The 26057-nt window shown below is 47.0% G+C and overlaps 1 long non-coding RNA gene across 1 annotated transcript; it reads left to right on the top strand.

Annotated features, from left to right (window-relative positions):
* The first annotated feature begins 24355 nt into the window (after nt 1-24355).
* Nucleotides 24356-25844, top strand: LOC139053202 (uncharacterized). Its single transcript, XR_011510297.1, has 2 exons — nt 24356-24468; nt 24533-25844. It is a non-coding gene; the product is annotated as an uncharacterized lncRNA (long non-coding RNA).
* The last annotated feature ends 213 nt before the right edge of the window (nt 25845-26057 follow it).

Genomic DNA, 26057 nt, shown 5'->3' with positions numbered 1-26057 from the left:
CGATTATGCTACCGATGTACAGGCTCGTCCACTCTTAGGGTGAACACGGCTCACCGTGGCCGCGCTCCGCGGGGCGCCAGTGCGTCCGGCGCGGCGGCCCATCGAAGCGAAGCGGCGCAGGCGCACACGGACCCGGGGGAGGCGCTTCGCGTCGTCTGCTACAGCGCTGGAGCGCGCCGCTCTTGCTTTGCTGTAAAGTACACTTCGCTAGACCCAGGTGACTGAGCGACCGAGGCGGCGTGGCGGGAAGGCGCACTTCACTTAGTGGAGCATTTTCCTGCTGGTTCGGTCTACAGCTTGTGAACAGCCTGCTTAATCAATATACTTTAACAGAAACAAGCTTTTCACCACATAAATCACTTAGCATGTTTTTATAAGTGATGAGGGTAAAAATACAGTCATTTTTTCGCGCTCTTTATTAGGCGTAGAGGGCGTAGAGGCGACGCTTGATAGTCGTGTCAGAGACGTCACCCAGCCAGAGGCTGTTCTTAATTTCCCGAGCGATAAAGGTCGGGTTTGCAGCAGCCGCCGCAACAATGGTCATGTATTCAGCTTCAGTGGTCACTGTTTGCCGGGCTTTACGGGGAGCATCCGCAATTCTTCCATCCTTCTTGTAAGCCTGGACTATTCGATTCACAGTTTTCAGTGGCCTTTTTGTCATCTACGATATAACGCGTTGAGAATAGTTTTGTAGGCACAGATCTACAATGCGTAGTCTTTCTTTTTCCGGTACCCGCGACATGGCCAGTTTGCGAAAGTGCACCGCGGAAATAAAATCCTGCACTGTTACAGCGTTTTTGTCGCCGAAGTGCACCGGCAACCGACAACCGAACAAAATGCAATTCATCATGCAAGTCGATAGAAATGCGTTTAATGGAAACACCTCTGGTGTCTTTCGATTTGACGAGTCATCCCAGAATATTTAACTCGTGAGCGGCCAGTCACTCACTTGAGCAGCCGTTGGCTGCACCACATCACCATATTAAGCTAAAATGGAGTAGCATGACCTAAGCCAAAGAAAAGGGTGAGGGGGGGGGCACGGCGGTAGATCCGGTTGACGCCCATGGTCAGTTAAAAAGTACACTCGCCCGAACATAGCAACCTGGCTTGGGCCGGGCTTGGCTTTTACAAATGTCGAGCCCGTTGGCCGACCACCGGCATGCTGTCGACAGACGACACCGGGCCGGCCTCATGACCGCCGGTTTAATTATCGTGGCCACGTTCGTCCAACACACGGACCGGCCACTTCCCCACGAAGGCAACAGCATCGCTTGTTCAAGGCAAAGGTTCCTGTGCCGTATTCATATTTGAGTTTTACCCACTCAGCCTCGCCACCCCCTTAATCCCTAAAGAAAGAGAAATCAATTCCTCCTTTTCTCCAAATTTATCTGATGGCCCCCTATATGGCGTAACGCAGAGGCCATGTGCCGCTTCAGGATGCATACCGCACAATTAAATGCTAGTGAGAACATACATGTGACCTATTCCGAGGAAGTACTGAAATGAAATACAAGCGAGTAACGACTTAATTACCCGGCAAGACGTAAATTAAGCTAGAAAACAGACATGTAGATTATAGATTTTCCCTTTCAATTACGCGGTCGGGCAAGGCCTGACTGTCCCAACGTGGGAGCGGCCCGCAGCGCGCTGAGTCGCGTACCTCAGGACCTTATTAAAGTTTTGCGTCCATTCATCCATCCATTCAATTACCTATTCAAAACGGACAGAAAGGGCATTCGCATGCGGCGTGCATCGACTCCAAGGAGAAAAAAACAAACACCCAAATAAACGACGGCGCCACATGTTTCACTCCACCTAATCAATGTAATCAAATAACTGACCGATGATTCCTCTAAATAAGAATGCAACTCAGGTAGCCGTCAAAGGACCGGCACCGCTTCGGCGATTTTAACCAATCTGTGAGAACAAAAATATGATGTAGAAAGATGAAAAGGGGGAGTAAAACTGCCGCCAAATCAGTTGCTATGCAGGGGAGAGCCCTTTCCAACATCGCGTAAAGCGCTCCATGCACCCCTACCAGCGACATTAACGTGTCAATAAGAAAGTCGCGAAGTAGCGGATGTCACTTCTTAGTTGCTGTCGAAGTAATATTATTGCACTCCTTAATGGTAAAATCGATGGCAAACATGATGATGCATGATTGAACAATCGTTCTCTAACTTTCTGTGGAATTTATTGCGGGTTTCGGTCGCTTTTTAGGTCAATTAAGCAAATTCGTTCTAGCATCAAGACATGCGCGAAATGGCGCGCTAGGCTCATCACATGATGACTCCAACGAAGAAGAGCGCGCCTAATAGGTTTTTCGGTAGGCACTACACCAAGTGCTGTGAGAGTAAAATAATATGGCACCAGCCTAATAAAGAGCGCGAAGAAATGACTGTATTTTTACCCTCATCACTAATTAAAAACATGCTAAGTGATTTATGTGGTGATAAGCTTGTTTCTGTTAATGTATATTGATTAAGCAGGCTGTTCACAAGCTGTAGACCGAACCAGCTGGAAAATGCTCCAGTAAGTGAAGTGCGCCTTCCCGCCACGCCGCCTCGGTCGCTCAGTCACCTGGGTCTAGCGAAGTGTACTTTACAGCAAAGCAAGAGCGGCGCGCTCCAGCGCTGTAGCAGACGACGCGAAGCGCCTCCCCGAAGTCCGTGTGCGCCTGCGCCGCTTCGCTTCGATGCGCCGCCGCGCCGGACGCACTGGCGCCCCGCGGAGCGCGGCCACGGTGAGCCGTGTTCGCCCTAAGAGTGGACGAGCCTGTACATATTAGATATTAGTGTAAGAGCAGGAAGATTTGAGTCTTGCGAAATATTCTCGTGTGTGCATTTTCAAGGCATTGAACTATGCGTATAAAAAAGGATCAAATTTTTCATTCTTATAAGTTTATTTCCTTTTTTATTCATGAATGAAGAGTACATATATACCAGCGCAAAATATTTATTTCTCACTTTACGGTCACCCTAGAAAAATTGCAGTTAATTTTTTTGAAATAAGTCCCTAAGAAGAATTGAAATCTGCAATAAAAAAATGACCCTTGGCGGTTGCATATGTCGAAAAAAATCGACCCTCAAAGGGCTAAAGGGCCCCTCACCAGGTCTGGCCATTTTGAGGTGACAAGCGCAGAGCATACAATGCGCACGAACGATCGTGTTGGTGAAGAATTATGCTGCTACGCGCTGCAGAAAGGTCTAAAATTTCAGTCCGAACAAAATTTTCCCTTTCCCTCCTGGCAACCACGCTCCAAGCCGGACGGTGATGTACTCGAGTTCGCAGTGTGACGTCGCTCATGGTGACACGTGACTTCAAGAATCGTTCAAGGCAACATCTCTTAATTGTGTGATCTATTGCTTGAATTGACGAACTGAAGTTTAGAGAAATAATAAAACACACAAACGGAATATCTGCGTGTCGTTTGTTTCACTTTGCATGGAAGCAAGAGAGATGTACTTCCCCTTCGTCTGCTTGTTCCCGCGGTCGCGCAGACACGTGTGCAGGTACCGAAACTGTGCCTTTTTCTACCATGTTACAGCACGTGATCATGCTCTACGATCCGCTTGTTCTGCCTCAGTATTCATGTAGCACTGAATTGTGCCGCTAGTCGTGTATCCTTGTGAACAGTGAGCAAAATTGTGCGCTGCGCGAAACGTGACATCACAACAGCTCACGCATAACGTGTTGGTGGAAACGCGCAGCTCCGAAAAAAGAAGAAAAAAAGAAAGAAAGAAGGAAAGAAAGAGAAGAAAGGCGGGGCCCGTGACATGTGCATCATGCGATCCTCGAGGTTTGGTATGGGAGAACGCAGGGACGGAATTTGGCTTATGGAGGCTAGACGGGGCAAGTGGAGAGAGTGGCGCTATGCAGTGGACCTCACCTTCTGAAATCATGGGTTTGAGGCACTGAACTGTTTTTATCTCGGCTATTAGAGAGCCGATTTGAAAACTTTTTGCGGCAGAACGCCCCCTAGAGGACACGTAACAACTTGAAGTTTGAAGTTTATTACAATTTTGACAATACAAGATTGTCATGGCACCGGAGCAAAAGGCGAGACTATACACGCCTGACTAGGCCCCTGGTGCCACGAACACAGCAGACAACAGTGCAAAAAATATATACATATATACACATAATACACACATATACATACTTATATATACAAATGATACAAATATACATACAAGATATCATTGCAACACAATAAGTATAAAAAATGAAAATGAAGAAATAAAGTGCGTACAGAAAGATACAGGAAGGCCAAAAAGCCACATGGGAACAAAAAGTCTTGCAACGCATGAAATTGCATATCAGTCGAAAAAACAGGAAATAAATTACAAAACACAGGTGTCATTTGTTGGAAAAATACAGTTTTGATTTCTTTCTGAATATTGAAATGGTTGAGGAATCTTGCATGATATCAAATAAAGCATGCTCATCATTAAGTAAATTAGGAATCTGCCACTGTAAAAGCTGATTGCCGTAGTTTGTTCTAGTTTTTACTTTAATAAAGTTCCTAGCTCTTAAGGTGTAGGTAGTTGTGGTATTAGTATATATAGAAAAAAAAGTTCTCACGATTACTTATGAATTCTAAAAAAGCTTTTTCGGATAACCTTTGTTTATATAGACTAGCGACACTCAAAATACTGTCCTGGTGAAAGTACTCAGAGGTATGTTCGTACATCGATAGGTTATTAATAATACGAACACACTTCTTCTGCATTCGGAATAGAGTTTCCAAGTTAGCCTTAGAAGTGACGCCCGAGATAAGTAGACAATAGTGGAGTCTAGAATGGATAGTAGCAAAGTATAACTGACGTTTAAGTTTTAAAGGTAACAGCGTGCGATGCTTATTGAGCATACCAATTAATTGTGCTATGCTACGTTTAATATAACTTACGTGATGCGTCCACCGTAGATTTTCATGGAAGAGTACACCCAAGAACTTGTGCTGGGAAACCCTTTCAAGTGGTTGCGATTGAAACATTAAAGAAGATGCGAACTTAACTGGTTTGTTAATAGGAGTAAAAACAATATACTTTGTTTTTTTTTCACATTTAGGCTCAACTGATTAGCCGATAGCCACAGTGAAAGGGAATTTAACCAGTTGTTAATAAGAGGAATTAGAGTAGAGATGTTATCAGAGGAGAAAAAAACGTTTGTATCGTCGGCATATTGACACGTGTACTTATATTTAACAGGCGACCAAGTTTCGCCGCCTAACAAATGTTATCGCACAGCGCGGGACGCGTCTGCATGTATCCGAAGTTTCTGGAAAGTTATCGATGCTTCTATCCGCTGTGTTGTCGCCGAACCTTGTGTTATCTGATTTCATCGCGTGACTCGAATGTTGTAGAACTTTGTGGAAGGCATGCGGGTCCGAACGATTAGTCTGGAACATTCGATGACTGCTGTATAAAAGCCGACGCACTTGACCCGCTGATCAGATTTCCGACGATCGCCGACCGTGTTCGCCGCTATCGTTGTGCTATGAGTGTAGCCTGTTTTTGTGGGCACAGGTTCGCCCAATAAAAGCTAGTTTTGTATTCCACCGTATTCTTGCTTTCTATACAATATCGTGTGTTCCTGGTATTGCCACGATATCATTGATATAAAGAAGGAAAATCGTAGGACCTATAATAGAACCCTGCGGGACGCCGTACCTAATGTCTGCTAAATCTGATTTTATGCTGTTGATTTCCACAAATTGGGAGCGGTGTGATAGATAGCTACGCAGTAAGTCTAAAGCAATGCCTCTAATTCCATAAAAGGGTAATTTAGAAAAAAGTATGTCATGTTTAATTGAATCAAATGCTTTATTAAAGTCTAAAAATAAGCCTATTGTGTATTGTTGGTTTTCTATATTGGTAACAATTTTATCACGTATTTCAAGTAACGCAGATTCAGTGGATTTACCCCTTTGAAAGCCATACTGATTCGGGGATATAAGGTTATGCTTTTGCATGTGTCCAGTTATTCTAGAATTTAAGGCTTTTTCAATAATTTTTGAAAATACTGGAAATATTGATATCGGCCGGTAATTAGTAATGCAATCAGTTGTGCCACCTTTATGCAAGACGACGATCCTAGCAATTTTCATGTTATCCGGAAATGTTCCTGTAGAAAACAATATTTGTTATGACACAAAGAACACTGCATAATAAATCCGCGACTGCTTTAATTGGTGCTATTTTAATACCGTCATAACCACAAGAAGAGCTGTTCTTTAAATTGCTAATAATGTGTGCTATTTCTGTAGGTGTAACAGGACGAAGATACATAGTATTTCGCAAACTGGTGTTAATATAATCCTTAAAGTTGTTGCTAACTTCTGAGTCAAAGGAGCCAAAGCACAAGAACTGCTGATTGAATACTTCAGCGAGGGATTTACCACTTAACACTTTATCGCCGTACGTAAGTTCCTTGGGAATGCTATTTTTTTGTGTGCCGTAATAGGTCCTTCAGAGTTCGCCAAGTTTTCTTAGGATCATAAAGAATGTCCGTAAATTTGTTAGCGTAGTAATCAACACGTGACTTTTTTATGTCGGCATTTAGCCTGGTCCTGACCTTTTTATATTGCTTAAAAATTTCTGCATCCTTATATTTCAGGAAGTTGCTGAAGAGCTTATCTCGTGCTTTCATTCTCTTGACTAAGTCGTAGGTAACCCAGGGTTTCCTTGCTTTCTTATACTTTCTAACAGTTACCAAAGGAAAAGAATGTTCGTAAATTTCAATAATTTTCTCGAGAAAACTGTTGTATAAAAGGTTTGAATCAGATTTATTTTTATCTAAAATTTCATTCCAGTTTACAGATGCAATATTTTGACGGAAGTTATCTATCGCGCGATCAGTTATCATCCGCGTAGTTTTTGTCGAGTTTTCTATGGTAACCTGTGGAAAGGTGCGCTTAGGAATGAAGCAGAACAAAGGTAAATGATCACCGATTGCACTTACAAGCACTCCCGTTTTCACGTCACTTTCATCATGATTAGTCAGACACAAATCAATCAAGGTTTCACTGGATGCAGAGATGCGAGTAGGCAGAGCAATAGTGTTTGAAAAGCCATACATTGATAACAGGTCGACAAAATCATTCACTGATGTGTTAGCAGGTTGCAACAAGTCAATGTTAAAGTCACCCAAAACTACAACAGGCATTTTCAGTGACGACAGAGAATCAAGCAATGTTTCAAACTGACGGAAAAATTCAACCAGAGACCCAGCGGGAGGCCTATAAACAACCCCAATTATGAAAGTTCTACATCTGACAAAAAGAAATTCGTAGTTGGACAGCATAGCACAGTGTTCGGCCATTACTTCATAATGAATAGCGTTTTTATGTATAAATCAACCCCACCCCCTTTTTTACTACACCTGCTCAAGCATTCAGGTTTGTAACCATTGATTTCGATTGCATCTTCAGTGGTATTGTACCAAGTTTCCGTAAACGCCAAAATATCGAACTCAAAGCCTAAGGACATTAAGAATGTGTTTAATTGCTCCTCTTTGTTCCGTAAACTCTGCGCGTTTAAATGATAAAAGGAAAAGAACTTCGAATGCTTACTCTCCTCAGAAGCAAAATCGCGAAAAGAAACGAAATCGAGATAAGACTTAGAACATGAAACCGCCATGGAAAAGAATAAACTTTATCAAACAATACCGGAAGCGTTAACATTAAACCATGTTCGCGAGGTCACTTTCTTGGCAAATTCGAATGACACTGTCACCGCTATTCTTTCGTGCCAAAACATGACCATTCTTTTGCCACACGAAGCAGTACGTCATTTCTTTTCCCTTCGTTTGCGCTAGCCACAAAAGTCTTTTGTTCATCGCAGTTAGATTATCAAAAATTCGAAAGTCTGGTGCTTTCTCCCGAAGACGTGAGCGACTTTGCATCCACCGTTCCTTCAACATGACAGATCGGAAGCGAGCTATCACTACAGGTTTTTTACCAGCACGTGGATGCAGCCGATGAAGGGAATAAAGGTCAGAGTCTGATAGCTCGGGAAGCTCGAGCGTACGTGCCAGACAGTTCATCTTATCAAGAAGGTTTTCATTCTCTTCTTTTTGCATACCGTGAATCTCGATGTTTTGTCGGCGACTGTACTGCTCCAATTCATTTAACTGAGCTTTCGAGGGCATTTGGAGAAGTTTCAGACTCCAAATGTTCAACACGCTTCCTCAAGGCCGCAATTTCAGTACCCTGACTGTCAGTCTTCTTAAGTATTTCGTCATACTTGTCAGAAAGCATTTGGATAGATGCCTCAATGCCACTGATGCCTTTGACAGCCTCGGACAAGGCGTCCACTTTGGCCACAAGTGGAAGAAGTGATAATACATTTGCATTGAGTTGGTTCAGCTTACATTCAAGTCTTTGGCTTTCAGACATATTGGATGAGGCACCGCCCCTTTTTTCATTTGTTTGACATGTTGCGCACTTCCAAGAATTTTTCAAGGAATCGCCTTTACTGCGAAAAGCAGACCCAGTAATCCCAGAACATTTACCAACATGGTATGAATATTTACAAACTGTACACACAAGGGGTATTTCATCGGGCCGAATGTCTCCATTTCACGCCAAACATTCAGTCATAATAACAGTGGGCAATGATTAACTATAGGCACAGCAGCAGCAGGGAACGCCAGGAGGTTAAGAGCGAGTTCGAAGCAAAATAACACCAACCTGCAACAGTGGCAAAGCAAGTGCGCGAGAAGCGATGCTGCGTGCCGTCCACTGCCACTGCTGTGCCCGAAAAGCGAAGAATCCAGGATCCGCCTGTCCTTTTTACGTCCGTCGTCCTCAGGTCCGCCACGTGGTAGCAGCTGAAATCGGGGCGGTGGTCCAAATTATCGCCACGATGACGTAACAGCTGGATTGACGGCCGCACGTTGTACTCCAGCATATAACCAAAATATGCTATAGGGCCTGGTAAAGGGCCCCTTAAAAAAATCCACGTACTAACCATTGTTCCTATGGTGGCTCAACAACCACATCTGCAGCTCCCTGAGAGACTAATGCCTGAGTTCCCTCTGGTGATTTTTGTTGGAAACTCTATAAACTATATGAACATTACACTCCCTCTCTGGCAAGTGCACGGAATGCTATGAACTTGTCCTGTACAAAGCCTGTGCTATGTGAATCTAATGGTGATGAGCAAATGCAGCCATGTTGAACTGGTGAAATGAATAAAAGTGCACCACCACCCGAACTATTCCAGAATGTGGAGGTGAATCAAATGAAACTACAGGCTAGAATACAGCAACGCAATAATCGCACTTTCATCCCATTATCTTTGTTGTTCTTTTCACTATTTTCTTTCTGGGGAAAAAAATTATTTGCTGCCTAACACCTCTGCCCACAACTGGACGAAACTAGAAAAGACGAAGCTAAACACACTCATGCGCAAAAGCATCAAACAGGTCTTGGGAATTCCACAAAGAGCAAGTACAGCAAAGGTTGACCAGCTAGGTATGCACAACAACATTGACGAAGTGATCGAGGCTCAGACTATGGCGCAAATACTCCGCCTATCCTCGTCCAAAGCCGGTAGGCTAATCCTAAATGACGCCAATGTCTCCCCGTCTCCCTATCTCGAGCACGCGGTTACCCTACCGAGCGAAATTAGAGACAAATACAAAGTCTCACCGTTTCCCAGAAACGTCCACCCACAACACAACGTGGGTAGGCGCCGGGCCCGCGCCCGCGCAATTCTCGACCGCATCGACGCGGATCGTGAAGCCACCGCATTTGTGGACGCAGCCCAGTACGGCAGCACATCCACTTTCGCAATAGCGGTCGTGGACGGCAACGGAACGCTACGATCATCCGCATCGGTTAAAACGAGCACCAGCGCTAAAGCGGAACAAATAGCCGTAGCCATTGCCATGGCAGACCCCACATTTACTTATGTCTTCACGGACTCGCGTGCCGCAATTCGGGCCTACGAATGCGGCAACGTATCTAAAGAAGCAGCGCGTATACTACTAGCGAGCTCAAAGGAGAGCAAACGGTGCCTCTCCTGGTTCCCCGCTCACATGGGGAAAGACATCCACCCGCAAAAAGCTAACCTCAATGAAACGGCCCACGACCGTGCGCGAGAACTTGCCCGCCGCGACGGTCCCACGGCCTACGAGGGGCTGGACATTCAGTTTAATGACCCGCTGCTCACATACCAAGAGATCACCTCCCACTATCGGAAAGGCAGAACCAAATTCCCGCTCCCACACGCCAAACTCGAACGCGCGCAGGCGGCCGCGTTTCGAATGCTACAAACGGACTCGTATCCGTCCCGAGGCCTTCTAAGTCACTATAACTCAGAAATCCCGGCAAATTGCCCAGACTGCCCAGAACTTTATTGCTCACTCTCGCACATGCTATGGCAATGTACCGCGTTACCAAAGGGCCCTCTCTCCAGTGAGCCCGAATGGGAAGAAGCCCTCAAAAGCCCGGACCTCAAACTACAACTCAAGGCCGTCCAGAGGGCCCAAGAACTGGCGGAGCGTCACCACGTTCCCGTCCCGACTTGGGTGTCGCCTACGGTTTCTGCCGGAGGAGTTCCCCGCATGGGATCTCCAACGGATTGAAACTCCTCAGGACTTCAATAAAGTTCTTGACTGCCTAACACACAATGCAAGACATGAATCGTGACCAGCTAGAATATCAGCTACCTGCATTAGATACAACCACATGAAGTCATGGAATGCATAGAGGAAATTATTTGTAGTTTTTATTTGAGATGCAAAGTGATAAGGTAAAATAAATTACAGTGAACAAAAGAACTTGCCGCCACTGGGAGCCGAAACCACAACCTCCTCATTAAGGCTGGGCTACATGTGGCGAAACACTGGCGTAAAAAAAATTGATGCTTGCCGTCGACCTGGGTCGACCAAAAAAAGATTGGCTGGCGAACAGAACAGGTTCACTTATTAAGAAATGTGTTCATGTGCAGTTGTAACTGCAAACAATGGGAGGAAGACTACATGTTCAACAGCTGAATGAGTAGCCACAGCGCAGTACGTAAACGGCAATAAGATTCAACGTCATCAAGTATGCATGTGTGGCCCCCGAGCAAAACCAATTAACCAATTCATATCATTTCTTCTGCATGTGTGGCACGAGCATACGCTCCTGAAGAGCTTCAAGGCATGTGCAATGGTATAGGATGTAGGCACTGATGGCTAGGTGACTTAAGTATCTATACGCTGTTTCATAAGTAGGTGGCAATGCTAAAAAGGCTCTCACTTGTTGCATTTGCTACAAAAATACTGCATTACAAATGAAAGAAAAATGTGGGGCACTTTATGTAATTCGATATGAAAGTGAAGTCTCATACATTTATGTTGAAAAATAATACATACTTCTTACACAGAAGGCGTCACGGATTTGAACCTACTGAATACCAGATGAGTGGAGCGACACATTTCTGTTACTACAGTTGCACGACTTGGGCTCGCAACGAAAACACAGTAGGTCCCATACTGTAAGCACTAAGGTGCATAAAAAATATGCAATTTGACGTACCCTTGCGTTAACACATTGTAGTTGTAATATATGAAATACTTCTTCCGTGGAAAGCATCACAGATATTTAAAAAAAGGAAAACTGCCCTCTGATGCATCGAGTGACACTTCTGCAACTACACTACTTGCGCAGCTTCTGCAATGTGGCCTGCAAAAAGCCCAACTAGCTCCAGTATAGCTTCTGTAACCTCTGGGGATGCACATGCTGAGCTGTAGCTTTCTCTCTTTTTTTTGGTTAATAAATGTGTAATTGCTAATAAGTGGTAGCAATGAAGAGAGGACGCAGCTGTCCTGTGTGTCGCACAGTGCGTATGTGTCCCGTGTGCACCTCGAAATCCATCCATTTCCGATCCTTGCCCTTGTTTTGACAACAGCTGTTTTTTAAACGAAGCCATCTGCGCAGTCTTGAAATCACGAAGCCTTGCAAAAGGAGATATCATTTCCCCCGACTCACTTGTATATGTAGACATCGAACTTGCCCGCCGAGCGTCCGCTCTGCCGCTGGCAGACCTTGCGGTACCAGCCCTCGGGAAGGTTTGGGTCGTCGGGAAGGTTTGGGCCGGGCTGTGCAGCTGCTCGGGAGAGAGCAAAACATTAGTTTGGCGCATGAGGTGGGCTACAAGCAGTGAAGATGGCACAACACCTACCTCAGTTGTGAAAACAGGTGCAGTAGTCGTGGGCTCTCGTACATCTTTGCCGTCACCGCCTGCCATGACTCAGGTTCTATGGGTAAAAAGGGATGACAACGTCAGTGTCTGCAACTTGGTCACTGCAAAGGGGGCTAGTTAAAGAAAAACAAATGCCCATTACACGCGGACTTCGTTACTTACATAACAACAAACATTTCAGATTCATCGACAACGAGACGCGGTGGCGTCCGAGTCTTTTTATTTCGCTTGTGAAGTGATAGTAGCCGAAATTTTGTGAGACGCTCGACTCGCTAAACGTACGAAATCATGCATGTAGAACGAATGGGACACAGTACGTAACTAAATGTTTGAACACACACTGTCCCCAGTCGCTAGGGGTCGATATTAGGCGAGAGGGAAGCTGTGAAAGCATACTGTTCCTACGTGCGTCGCGATTTCTAGCCGCGTCGAAGGTCAAACTCCGCGGCAGTTGGCCAGCGCGCCACATCGAGAAGGTGCGCCCGGGCGACAGAAAAAGAGCGAGATGGTGCCGATCCCTGAGCAAAGATCGTACACGAGAAGTGAAACGGAGCACTTTTCCCGACACCTCCACTGGCGACGCTGTACAAAGCACGACGCGCGCGGAATGGCCCACGCTCGTAGTCGCGGCATCGCGAGGCCGCAGTTTGGCGCGTCGCTGCGTTTGCTCTGGCGCGCGTTCCCGACACACGACATCTTTATTTGCCGGAGCGTCAGCACTCGATGATGATGATGATGATTGTGATGATTATGATGTCCTTGATGAGTGTGGCGCTTACCCACTCGCGGAGATTGGCCAAGAGTCGGGCAGACTTTGCTTATGTGTTCAGAAAATGGAGGTAAAAATCTAAAATTTTGTTACATGAATTTAGGCGAGGGAAAATCGAAACGGTTCAGTAGATTGTCATGCTACGTAGAGGAAAAAAAATTGTCTATAATATATCAATGAGGCAATAGTGGAGGATTGAATAGAATAATACGGTCATCAATGAAATCGGTTTGATTCAATTATAAATTTTTCTAAGGCGAAGCACACATTCCTGTGTGAGTGCCCAAGCTCAGACGCTCCGAAAGACAGTAGTACCGGAGTGTTCAATGGCAAGCCAAGCTGTCGCACTGTAATTTCTAAACTCATTTTCCTCATGGTGAAGAAACGCACTCGCTGGCTCTTCTTTTTTTCGTCCTGAGGTGCGAGGCGAACACAATCCCCGGGACGCGCGCAACGACAAAAAAATTGGAGGACGCTTAAGCTTCGCCTTCAAGAGTGGAACGCGACAGCGTTCCCGTCGACCCGCCAAGGGGTGTAAGACAATGGGCTACGGCGCAGCGATTACTTACGAGGCGCCCCGCATCGGACGCGGTGAGCGTCGAGCAACGGAGCGTTCGGCGCGGCAACGAAACGTGCGCCTGAGCAAGCGGAACGAACCAAAGAACTCGGTGTCTCGGAGGGAGAAACGATGCACGCCAGCCAAACGTCGTGATCGGCACGGGCAGAGAGATAGACAGATAGTGATCTAAAGAATGGAAGGACGCTTGATTCTGCAACCCGTGAGGGAGGAAGGAGAAACGTCGTCAGGGGAGAGGAGTCCGGGACGCGACGCGCCTCGCACCTGTCCCCGCACAACCCCAATGCTAGAGTCACTGGAAAATATTTCAGAGTACCGCATTTGTTTTCCTCGCGCCGCCGACGCGTTCATTGGCCCAACCGCACCACGTGACTTTGGGGTGCCAAATACCTTTTAAGCGCCGGGCGGGCCGGCTGAGTTTGAGCGCAGGCAGCGCACATTCCCTACGTTTTTTTTTGTGTGTGTGTTCCGATTGTCGCGCTCGCGTTTGACTGGAAGGAAATCATGCCTGGCTGCTGTGCCTTTGGATGCAGCAACCGAAACGAGTCTGGAAAGACTTTTTATTCGATTCCGACCGGGAAAAATGACCGAGAGCGTCGTTCTGCGTGGTTACACAGAATCGGCCGGGAGAACTTCAAGCCTACAAAAAACACCCGCGTGTGCGAGGTATAAGTACACCTTGCTTGTGCTTTTCGGCACTGTTTTAGAAGACATTTAAGCGAAGTGCACACCGTGTTAGCGATGCTACGAAAATAGGAGTTCATTGCAGGGATCGTTCGCGTCTTGCACGCTTGACGCGGGTGTACGCGTTTGTTGTTCAACACACGCGGTTATTCCGTGGTCGTGGCACGCGAAGGCACACTGGTCGCGCGAGAATTCCGCGTCCTTACGTGCACCAGCTGCTACTCGCATTATTTCTCCGCGCACGTGAGCGTGCTGTCGCCTCGAGTAACTCGACCCATATGGCACTTGTTTTTCGCAGACCGTGACGATCGCATTCAATAAAAACATGGTCAGTGCATGTCGTGCGTCCACATAACGGCCGCTTTCTGTGCAGTTGTGTTGGCACTGGTAGAAAAATAGAAAGGGGTTAAATGTTAGCAATCCTTGAAGGTGCGTGTTTGCGGCCGCATGCACGTTTACATCTCAATTGAGCTATTTTAATTGTCTCACTGCATGAACTTCTAAACCTTTATAACGTATTCTTCGTCTCTTTAGCTGTATCTTTCAACTTATTATTACAGCTACCTTTCATGTATTTCTTGTTTCACATATCTGAAGCAGGGCTTCATTCAAAAAAGCCCTGGAAGCCTCCTTGGGCAGCCCAGCGTTAGGGTGACAGCATCACACTTCTAACCATACAACAAACATTTGCCGGACCACTCTTGTGCTGAAGACTTTGAGAAGCCTAGAGTGGATGAACATTCCACTTATCCTTTGCTCATTTATACATACGCATTCTGAGCTGGAAACCAACGGCCAGCTGATATTCACAACACATGCTTCAAATTTTGAGCTTGTAAGCCGAGCACATGCAATGAACTGAAGTCAGCATACATATGTTTTATCTTGAAATGCTACGGTGCATACCCAAATAATGTTGTGCTTGATGCATAATACAAAACAACAGAGCACCCATTAGCTTTAGTTTCACTCTATCACTATGCATGTTACATAAACCGCTCTAAAAGCACAAGAATTTTATACATCGCCCATGTACCTTAGAAAAAAAATGTTGCGTCACTAGCGGGTGTTCCTCTTTTTTTTTTTTACACAGGCAACAAATCCTGGCAGTCTAAGAAAACAGTCATAAATAAGTTGAGAAGAATAGCCGCGCATGGAACGCACTAGACAGCCGCGTTCATAAATCGCAATGTATAGCAAACTCTCGCTCATTATCAGTGTACAGAAGTACATATACTTTGCTGTAATCACGCAAATGGTTCATATTGGCCTTCCACAAGATTTAGCGCGCAAAATGCTTATCGAAGTTGGTTTTTATACCTGCTGTGCAAAGATCGTCTTACGATCCCGGCCAAACACCGGTGCGCACACGGCAGTCGCAGTGTGTCGTGCGTATACGGCGGACGAAGTCGCCCGGCAGAGTCGAGAACGCGCGGTATCCGATTACAAACTAAATAAATGTATCCGATTTAGCTTGTGAAATTATACAATGAACGTACGTGCCTGTGACACTGTCAGGTGTTAGTTTCGTCCTGCTTGGAAACTTTCAATAGAAGCCGACGGCGGTCCACGATGTCCATGCCCAAAAGCACAAGCTTGCCTCATTTCGGCTCGAAGTGACGAAATGTTTACTTCGTAGCTCGCTCCGCGGAAAGGGAAACAAAAAAACGCGTGCATAAGCTCCCAATAGCAGCGCTAAGCTGCTGCCCAGAATCGTAGCACAGTTCCAGCAGTTAACACGATCAGCGTGCAACAACCACCGGCTGCATTACGTCGCACAAAATAACATTTTATTTTTGTTCTTAGCAACCATTATCTCCGTGCACAAAGTATTTGTACTTCAGTAAACACTCAACCCGATGTGTCACCGAATATCAAGCTCTTCCAACACGGCGGCCTACCCGCGACGCAGTCGGCTTGGAAGGTATATGGCGGCGGCCGCTCAGTGTTGCCAGTCAAATCCCGACCTTCGTGGTCATAGAGTTTCTATCACATGTAGTGAGAAACTCTATGTTCGCGGTACTCTGAAATTTTTCCCAGTGATTCTACCCCATTGCGTGCGTGGCGCGCCACCTGTCGGGGCAGCGCCGTACATTGAGAGGAGGGGGTCTTCTGCGTTTGCCGCAAGACGGCTCTGCGTGTGCGGAAAGCGCTGAAGAAATGTAGCGGAAACTCACTTCGCTACTCGTGTAACTGCGACTTCTGTAAGTTACATGTTCATAATTACCGATATACACCGCAGTATATAACTTTCTACGGCTCGTTTCTAAGGCAACACCGCATTCACTAGAGGCGCTTTTGCACCGCTTTGAAGCATCGAACTCGTGGCTGAGTGGGGTTGCATTGGCAATTGGATGACGAAACTTTCGGCTAAGGTAGCTGTAGACATTTAGGGAAAAATGCATCGCTTACAAAAGCCAACCACTGCAATAGATAATTTTTTTTTTACTCGTGGGTGAGTGGCAAAAAAATGCAAGTTGCGCCAGGGGTTAAAAACTTTTTTTTTAAGTTACACACTGGAACGTTGCCAGTAAAAATGTTTTTACAGGAAAAGGGCTTATTTCTTCCATGGGGATCTCACTGCCTTATCTGCAAACAGCCAGAAACGATAGATCACGTTTTTCTTCATTGTTGGGGAGGGGTATTTTTTTGGGGACGTACTACAAAGAACGTTAAACAAACAATTTCCCCTCGACCCTCATGGAATACGGTATCTACCCATTACTAACGAGGATGGTTTTCCGTTTGATTTAATGATGTTAATTGGCCTCCACAGTATTTGGCGCTCTCGAATGGCAGGATACTACTGCGATCCCGACGCACGACCTACGCGAATTTATTTCCGGGAAACTGTACATCGGTTTGTTGAAATTTTCAAGGCCGGCGGCGATACCCCCGAGTGGCTGTCAAGGGTGGAGCCATTGATGGCTCTAAATGAATTTTAATGTGGCGAAGCCAGCCCCCTACCAGGCTGTTTATGTCAATACGACGTGTTCATTGTATCATTTTATGTTTTGTTTTGTGTATTGCTATTGCTGTTCTTTCTTTGTCAAAGTCAGGCGATAAAGGAAAAAATTCGTGGCTGAGTGGTAACGTCTCCGTCTCACATTCCGAAGACCCTGGTTCGATTCCCACCCAGCCCATCTTTATGAAGTGCCTGCCGGGATTTATCACTCACGGCCAACGCCGCGGACGCCGATGACACCGGCTTTTCTGCGACACGCTGTCGCGTTAAGAAACGACGGCGGCATCGAGCATCGAGTCGGGTGCGAGCGCTTGGTCACACACGACGGACGAAGCGCCGCCGCCGATTCGCTGGCCCCGCGCGCCCGACAACTCACGGTGAGGCTGCTCGGGCCCGCGCTGCCGGTCCCTCGTAGCGCGCGCCGTTACTGCTGCGTCCAGAGAACGTCGATGGCGCTTTGTCTCTTCCTCGGCTCAGATTTCGGTGGACACGGTGCGCGAAACCGTCGATACCTTGACACCACGGAACTCAAAAATTTTTCGACTCGACGACGATGTCAACACATTTCCATTAGAAAGTTTTAGCCCAGCGGGTTTACGGCCAGCGGAGCGGAGCGGGCGCGTGGAGACGCGACTGCGCATGCGCACAACGCTGAGGCGGCCAGCGGTTTTATGGAGCAGCGTTTACGCCCGCTGGAAAGCACTCCCCAGCGGACGGTATACGCAGCGCGCGAGCGTGCGTAAGCGCGCGCGGCCGATTATGGGAAATGCAAGATGGCAGCCGCGAACATGAACGCCGGCAGGTCTACATCGACGACGACGACTGCGGCGCTGACCTGTACATTAGTACTCAATACATTATTAACAAATAATGTACTGAGAACATGTAATATATCTTTATTCATCATTTCTTGCATTATAAAAGCAAGCGTAATTCAAATTCATTTCTCAGAACCTCCTATTCGGACCACTAGGTGGGCCAGCAGAGCGCCCCGGGGCGCTCGAGCGGGTGAGTGATCCGCCGGGCTATGGGGAACCAGCGCTGGATACACTCTATGGCTGGATAGGCCGCGCGTCGAAAAGAGTGCGTTGCACGCCGCCCTGGCGACGAAACGCGGCATATTCCAGCCACACAACCAGACGACACACACACATACGCAGCCGTATTATAGTTCGTATGTTTCCGTTTTCGCGCCGCTTCAAGTGGGCAGTTTTTGTAAAGAAGCTAGCGCCATCAAGTGAAGAAATGACGAAAGAAGCTTTTTAAGCTTTATATATTTTTCACAGCGTCGCGGCGAGCACGTGTGTTTCTTTAACGGTTGCGTCGTGTCTCGATGCCATGCTTGCGTGGCTGCCTGCCTCGCAAATCTAGCAGTTCTAGCAGGTCTAGCAGGTCGTGCTGCACTATGGTTTCGTAAGTATTAGTTGGCCTGAAGATATTCCATATTTCTCTGGCTAGACATAAAAAAGTCTGATGTTACTTCGCCACAGCAGTCAATGGAGAAGAAAGCTTTATCGCATCAGCTGACTCGCGCAAGCAAAGGTTTGAGTGCTCCGCTGCTTGATCCGTAACAATCCTGGCTAAATTTAGCACTAATTACATAAATTTGCCGGATGCATCTCAGCGCCGAGTCCTCATCCGCATGTGCATTTTTATAAACACATAGGTGGCTTAGTCGCGCGTGCGCCGGCACTATATGCGCATACTACTCGTATTACAAGGCAGCTTCCCTCCCACATAATTCTTGGCAATGAATGAATAATTTTTACCTTTCGTATCGTTCACTTGGTGCGGTGGCGTTGGAAGGGGCTTGGCGGTGGCATTGCGAAGGAAAAAATGGTACATATGCCGGATGGTGCATGCTATCGCTCATTTTGTTTCCGACGAAATACCGACTGCAGATTCTGCTGTTTGGTACTGTCTGCCATGGCTGACCGTCTTCACTATCGAATAAACCAAGGAGACACGCGAAATTTGATTTAGAAACCAGCCCGACACCGCTTGACAGGGCGACAAGACGGGAGTTTACTCCGCTCGCCTGACTGCTTGGATCCAACGCCGCCTCCGTTCTTGTTCGTAGGGTTTATATGGAAAGACGCAGAAGGATACATCCTATCTCATCCCGACTTAGTTGTGGCACTTGTATACGCAACAGTATCGTCGGCGCCCTTTTGTTTTCCTTCGACTTTAAGGGCACGCAACGCAATTTTCGTCCGCGGGGGAGGCTGCATTGTGCACGTTCTGACCGCCAGGGCGGCGCTGCAGGCGTCGTGAAATCTCCAGCGCTGGTTCCCCATAGCCGGGCTAAAATTTTTTTTTCGCGAGCCGCTCCGCTGGCGCAACGGTGGAGACCGCGAGCGGAGCGAAACCTAAACCCGCTGAGCTAAAAGCCTCTATTGTAGGAAACGTAGGAAGTTTGGACGCCTAAACTAACGGGCGGTAGTTGCGCATTCGCGTTGCTCAAAAAGGAGGGGCTGACACAGAAATGCCTCGACTCTGGTTTTCTTTGAACACTCCTTTTGGCGCCAGCAACAATACGCTTATTAGGTCACATAAAACACGTATTTAGGAAGCTTAAAAGAAAGCTTTTAGCTAATTTTTGTTCTACAGTAGATCCTATTTGAAATATTACTTTGTTATGCTAAATTTGAAATATTTTTATATAAGAAGTGCTGTACTCAGTGCCGTTATTTATCCTACGCGCAGAGAAAAAGTTCAGCGTAGTGGAATTTGTTACACCTTTTCTATCGCTTATTACTGGTGTAGTAACCTTTAAAAAGGAGGGTAAAATGATGCATTTGATTAGTTCTTGCACAAGTTTGTTGAAAGAAAGGACCAAAGAAATCTCATCATGCAGTACCGGCGCGCATGAGCGTCTTGCGCTGGAGTTTGAGGTATAGTAGCGGCGCCTGGTGGCGGTGCGGAAACGACATCTGGGTCGTACCCAACGTTACTAGATTGGTCGTACCAGCTTGGGTCGTATTGAGCCCTGCCTGTGGCGAAGCGCGTTTCTAGGCCGAGTTCTGCGTCGATTCGCACTTTTTTCTGCCCTGTTGCGAGTGCGAAAAGGCTCGTCACTTCTCACAGACCATGCCGACCACGCTGCGACCTCGTCGCAGCCTATAGTTTAACGAAAACGGACTCTCCGTGTGCCGTGGGACGTAATGCTGGGAGCAGAAGGAATGAGTGACGCCGATCCGGAGAGACCTAGCCCAGCCTCGAAAAGGCGTCACCGTCATTACTTCTACGTCGTAGGCTGCCATGAACAAGAAGGCCTGAATCCCAACATCAGATTCTACCGTTTTCCTTCAAGGCCTCACGAAGTGGAGCGTCGGGCGCGCTGCTTAGCTGCAGTTCGTCGCGAGTAAGCGAAACTTCGCGCCATGCTGACTGCTTCGATCGCCTGTCTTGAAGCTTGCTTGATTATCTGCGTTCAGAATTTCGGTCTTTTGCACCTACAGTCCCGACAGCAGACCGACAGAGCAGCAGGCATGGCTGGTAATTCGCGATTCGAGACTCGGCCACAGCGACAATTAACAATTCGACCGATGCGAAGTGGTGAAGTGACCAGGTGTGTGCAAATGACGACAAATGGCCGGGCCGATTCGGTGACCCCACTACGAGCAGCACCGGTTAGATGGTTAAATGTCCTCAAGCCAGCATGTTGAGGCAGTGCAGCAAGGTAGTATTGATTACAGCAGATCGATGTTCGAGCGCTGTCATTAAAAGCTGCATCAAGCGAGCAGCGCAGGAGCTCGCGCTGCAGCGCGATTCGCACGTACGTGCGAGCTCATATGCATTGTATCAGTTATTAGCAGTTACTAAATGGGACAGATGGCCGCTACTAAAACGCAGGCATAATTACTTGTTTAGCGGCATGCAGTCAACAAAGATTGCAGGAGAGAGAGAATAACTTTATTGAATTGGGGAAATGGGGATAGGGGATTAGGAGCTTGATGGGTGGTGCCCCAAGTCCAGGGCTCCACTGGCTTCTGCCGCTAGCCGAACGTGACCAAGAAGGGCCTTCTGCACCTTCGGGTCTGAGCTGGCGAGTTGTGCCTCCCATTGCTCCAGTGTGTTGGTTAGGTTATACCTAACTAAGTAGGCATTTAAATTCGGCGGTCTATTTTGGCATCCCCATGAGATGTGGTACAAAGACGGTGGTGAGTCGCTACACCACGGACAGGCACGCCCGTACATCGTTGGGAAAATTTTGTAGATCCCCGTTTGAATCCTGCGGAGATCTATTGCGTCTTCCCCTTGCAAAGATGCGTGGGGGATGGATGGATGGAAACAACTTTATTCTGAATCCGGCAAATTTGACGACCCGGGCTCAGGTCTCCCATGAGGGGACTTCGAGGCCTTGCCTCGTCGCCGCCTCTCGGGCTTGCTGGACAGCCCACTCTTGTGTCTTGAGGTTGGAGCTGCGCAGAGCGGCGGCCCACTTCGACGCAAGAGCCTCCGGAGCTACTGCCATTGTAGCTGATGTAACCCGACACTCCCACAACATGTGTGACAGCGTCGCTCTAGTTGCCTGACATAATTTGCAAAGAGCAGTCGGGTATTGCGCGGGGAAAATGTGCTGCAATCGCACCGGACTGGGGAAGGTTTGTGTTTGCAATTGTCGCCAGATGACTGCCTGGCGACGTTTCAGCATGGGGTGAGGTGGGGGCAGCAACCGCCTGCCTAGCTGGTAGTGCTTGGTGATGTCATTGTACCTGACCAGGCGTTCTCGCGTGTTTTGAGCCAGCAGTTCTGAACTCGAAGAGGCGGTCTCCGATTCTGCGCGGCGGGTCAGTTCTTGCGCAGAGCGGTGTGCTACCTCGTTCAAGTTAATGAGGCCCTCATCGGTGGGGGTGGCGACGTGCGCTGGAAACCATATGATGGCGGTGTTATCTAAGTGCTGTCGACCAGCTTTCCTTAGAATCTGGAGAGCTTCGGAGGAAATGCGCCCCCGCGCGTAGTTGCGAACTGCGGATTGTGAGTCGCTAAAAACTACCTCGCAGAGGGGGTCGGTAAGCGCAAGCGCAATTGCTACCTCTTCTGCTGTTTCGGGGTACTCTGTTGCGACACTACACGCGTGCGTAAGCCGGGAGCTAACGTCTACGACTACCGCCGTGAACCGGTGTTCTCGTGTGTATTCTGCGGCGTCTACAAAGCGCGTAGTCCTCTTTCCACCCAAGGAGCGCAGCAGTGCCTTGGCACGGGCCTGGCGTCGGCCCCGATTAAATTCGGGGTGCATGTTTCGAGGTATAGGGGCGACAATCAGCGTGTCGCTGAGGTCAGGTGGAATGACTTGTTTCTGACCGTGTTGGACGTGGTAGTTGAAGCCGAGTTTCTGCAGGATGTAGCGGCCCGTGGCTGTCAGAGACATGCGTTCGAGTTGAGAGGTTCTTTGCGCATCCACAATTTCCTCAAGCGTGTTGTATACCCCCAGCTGTAGCAGACGAGCAGTGCTTGTGGACTCCGGTAGGCCAAGGGCGATCTTGTAAGTCTTGCGTATAAGGGTGTTGATTTTCTCCCTTTCAGTGACATTCCAGTTGTGGAAGGCAGCCACATAAGTGATGTGACTGATTACGAAAGAGTGTATGAGGCGCATGACACTGTCCTCCTTCATGCCCGTGTGCTTGTTTGTAATGCGTTTGATCAGGCGGGTAGCCGCTGTAACCTTGCCTTCGATTTTGCGAATAGCTTCTATGTTTGAGCCGTTGGCTGTTATATGCAAACACCTTGTGGTGTATATTGTGAACCGACTACCGGTGAAGCCGTGAATATGTGCAGCTATACATTGCGTCTCTGCCTGGAGCGCATAATTAGCCGCACGGTGAACTAGCCCAGGACGTGGTTGATGCGTGGGGGGCGCCGTATTTTTGCCGCATGCCGCGCTGGTGAGCAAGAATATCGCGTGGTGCCATACGTGCCGGATCGTTATCCTCCTCCTCGCGTCGGCTCTCCTGTGAAGTTGCGGGTTGTGAATGGGAGGGCGATGGTTGCTCCGCTCGGTTCGTGAGCTCCCGAGCTAGAGCGTCAGCCCTCTCCCAAGTAACCACGGATATCCGTGGGACGTCCACCATAAGTCCCAACGTCCATCCATCCGGATATCCAACACGGACGTCCGTGGGACGTACATGAAAAGTCCATATCCTGTTTGGATGTTCGAAGGACATCCCACCGGGATGTCCATGGGACATCCCATTTTGAACGTCCGCTGGCTGTCCATAAATAGGCATGCCCAGGATATACACTAGTGAGTTATATATAAACTAGCATAAATATATTGCCGGAAATTTTAGTTTGTTCATATTATATCTGTTTATTTTTGTTCTCTATCGGACACAGTTCATTCTTTTTTTCAAAGCAAAATAAATATATTTCCAACTTGATATAAATTCTGCCCACTTTAACATCGCAGTATTAAAATACGATTTTTTTTCTATCGGTGGGTCATACAAACAATTTGTAGTTTGCTTTAAAAAAATGCTTGTGGATGACTAGCAGAATATATAAGCGCCCATTTGAAGCCACTTATTCGACCTAGAGCCAAGCACTCAAGTTACCCCTCATTATGAAAAGTTCCTGATCATAGAGTTTTGGTCCTGACCTCCTAACATGTACGTTCAGGTTTATAATTGGAACAGGAAGTAAAACACGTTGTTGGGCTAGTTGGTGCATTGTATTAAGAAAAAAACCAGCAAAAAAAAAAAAGACGGACACAGGAAACATACACAAGACAGGCCTCTTCCAGCCTCTTTCCTGTCTTCTCGTATGTTTCCTGTGTGCGCCTGTTTTTGGCTGGTTTCTTAAAACAGGAAGTTGTCTGCAGTGTTCAATTGTGCATACAATAATATCATTATAGGTAACAAAAACAAATCTCAAAGGCTACGCTTTTGGTGGCTGCATGCGTTGAAAGCGATTACGAAAGCTATAATGCGTCAGAGCCGCCATGCATTGACAGTAATCTCAAAGGCTATGTTATTCTGGCGCCGACAGCTTTAGCAGAAACTAAAAAAACTCGAAAATCAGATACCGAATATTCCCAGAATAAGTAAATATTTAACTGTGTAATAATAGAATATTTTAAAAACCTATTTATGTTTGCGTAGATGCACGTGGAAGTGTTAGAACCTTGGCAAAACAGAACGCTGCAGTCATCCAATCCAATCCAAGCTCTAGCCATCGTCGCCACGCCATTTTTTCATTCTGCGATCGTTTTAGGGCAGCGGAGCAGCGTTTGTCACCTTCCGTGCCTGCCGAAGTCTCCTACTCAGCTACCAAGGTATGACAGCTACATCGATTTCTTTTTTAATTCGTTTGGGTATTGAAATGTGTTTTCTTCACAGGTGCCAGGATGCCTAGACTGCGGGAGAAGCCGCACGCGCGAAAAAAGAGCGTCGCTGGAAACAAAGACGATATTCGAGGACTTCGGATCTCGCACCGGCAGGCAGCAGTCAACAGCTCGAGAATTCGCAAGTCTAGAACTGTGCAGTGGCGCGTATACCCCGCACGCATGCATTAACATGTGCGGTCGGGCTGTCCCTGCAAACATTTGTACGCCTTGTGATGTTGGTCGCTGCACCGAGGCGACATCGGAAGTTCAGGACGGTGGTTGTGACACTACGCTCACTAAGGACAATGTGCCTTGTTTCCCTGATGGATATACTCTACGTGACGCTTCGGATGGTTCACTTCGCTGTGAGAACGGAACAGGATCCGTTAGGAGAGGTGTACGCACAAGTCAATGCGGGTTTTCTGGTAAGCAGGACCCCGGAGTCTACATTTTTCGTTAGCTACCGCGGACTCTTCATTGGCGCCCTTTTGATTCTCCTGGCAAAGAGCTTCTCCTGGCTAATGCGCTCATGATCAGAGCTGTAGCCGTCAGTAGCAGCAAGATCGCCTGCTGATCTCTACGAAAAATAAAAAGCTCCTTTTAAAAAAGTGAAGAATATATTAGTTGTTTTTATCTACAAGTTTGTTTAATATCGTGAGAATATGGTCACTACGGCCACGGCGGGGACATTGTAAACGAGAGTACGCATTCGATGGCCAAGTGAGTTTTAATAATTGTAAGAACGCACTACGCCACGAGAAAGAGCTATTGTTTAAAGAAAGTGAAGATTGTATTGATTGCTCTTCACTAATAGTTCGTTTAGCTACGTCAGAATGTGGAGGCATTGGGAACGAGAGTACGCATTTGACGGCAAGTTGACTTACGAGAACGCACTACGTCGCGAATAACATTTAAGCTGCAATACCATTAAGCATGTCCGTGTGGCACCCCGCGAATGACATTAAAGTTTAAGGCATTAGCCAGTTAATGTCATTTTTTGTGCCCGTGTCGCAGAGTGCTAGTGAAGTGATGTAGTCAAGATTAATTCCTTCATGTCATTTCTGTTGCTTTCGCTGCTTAATAATGCTAATTGATGTATTTTTGCTTTCTTTTTATTCCATGCTGCAAACACAAATGTCAAAGCAGGGTGGGCAATAAGTATTTTTTGTTCTGCTGTTCTCTACCTTGTGTTGTGCTATTGAAATTGCAAGTTTTCTTCTTTATCCGTGTATTTATTTGTTCTTTGAACAGTACGCATATATCTGCTTATTGGTCTTTTTATGTATATGTATAAGGTGACAATAAACGTTTAATTGTATTTGGAAGTTGGTGTAAGTTCATTTCTCGTTTATTTAAAACAAGAATGCATTCAAGCATTAGACCAATGTAATATATGTATATATAATGGTCCGGTGCTTGAATGTGTCCCGGCCACTACTGTCGCTTCAAGGCATGTGTATATCTGGAATATCCCCGGGAAGACACACACACACATACACACACATATATATATATATATATATATATATATATATATA

Source organism: Dermacentor albipictus, unplaced genomic scaffold (genome assembly GCF_038994185.2).
Source record: "Dermacentor albipictus isolate Rhodes 1998 colony unplaced genomic scaffold, USDA_Dalb.pri_finalv2 scaffold_76, whole genome shotgun sequence".
Taxonomy (NCBI): Eukaryota; Metazoa; Arthropoda; class Arachnida; order Ixodida; family Ixodidae; genus Dermacentor; species Dermacentor albipictus.
The sequence above is the reverse complement of the archived record's forward strand: the minus strand, read 5'-3'. Positions and strand labels throughout refer to the sequence as shown.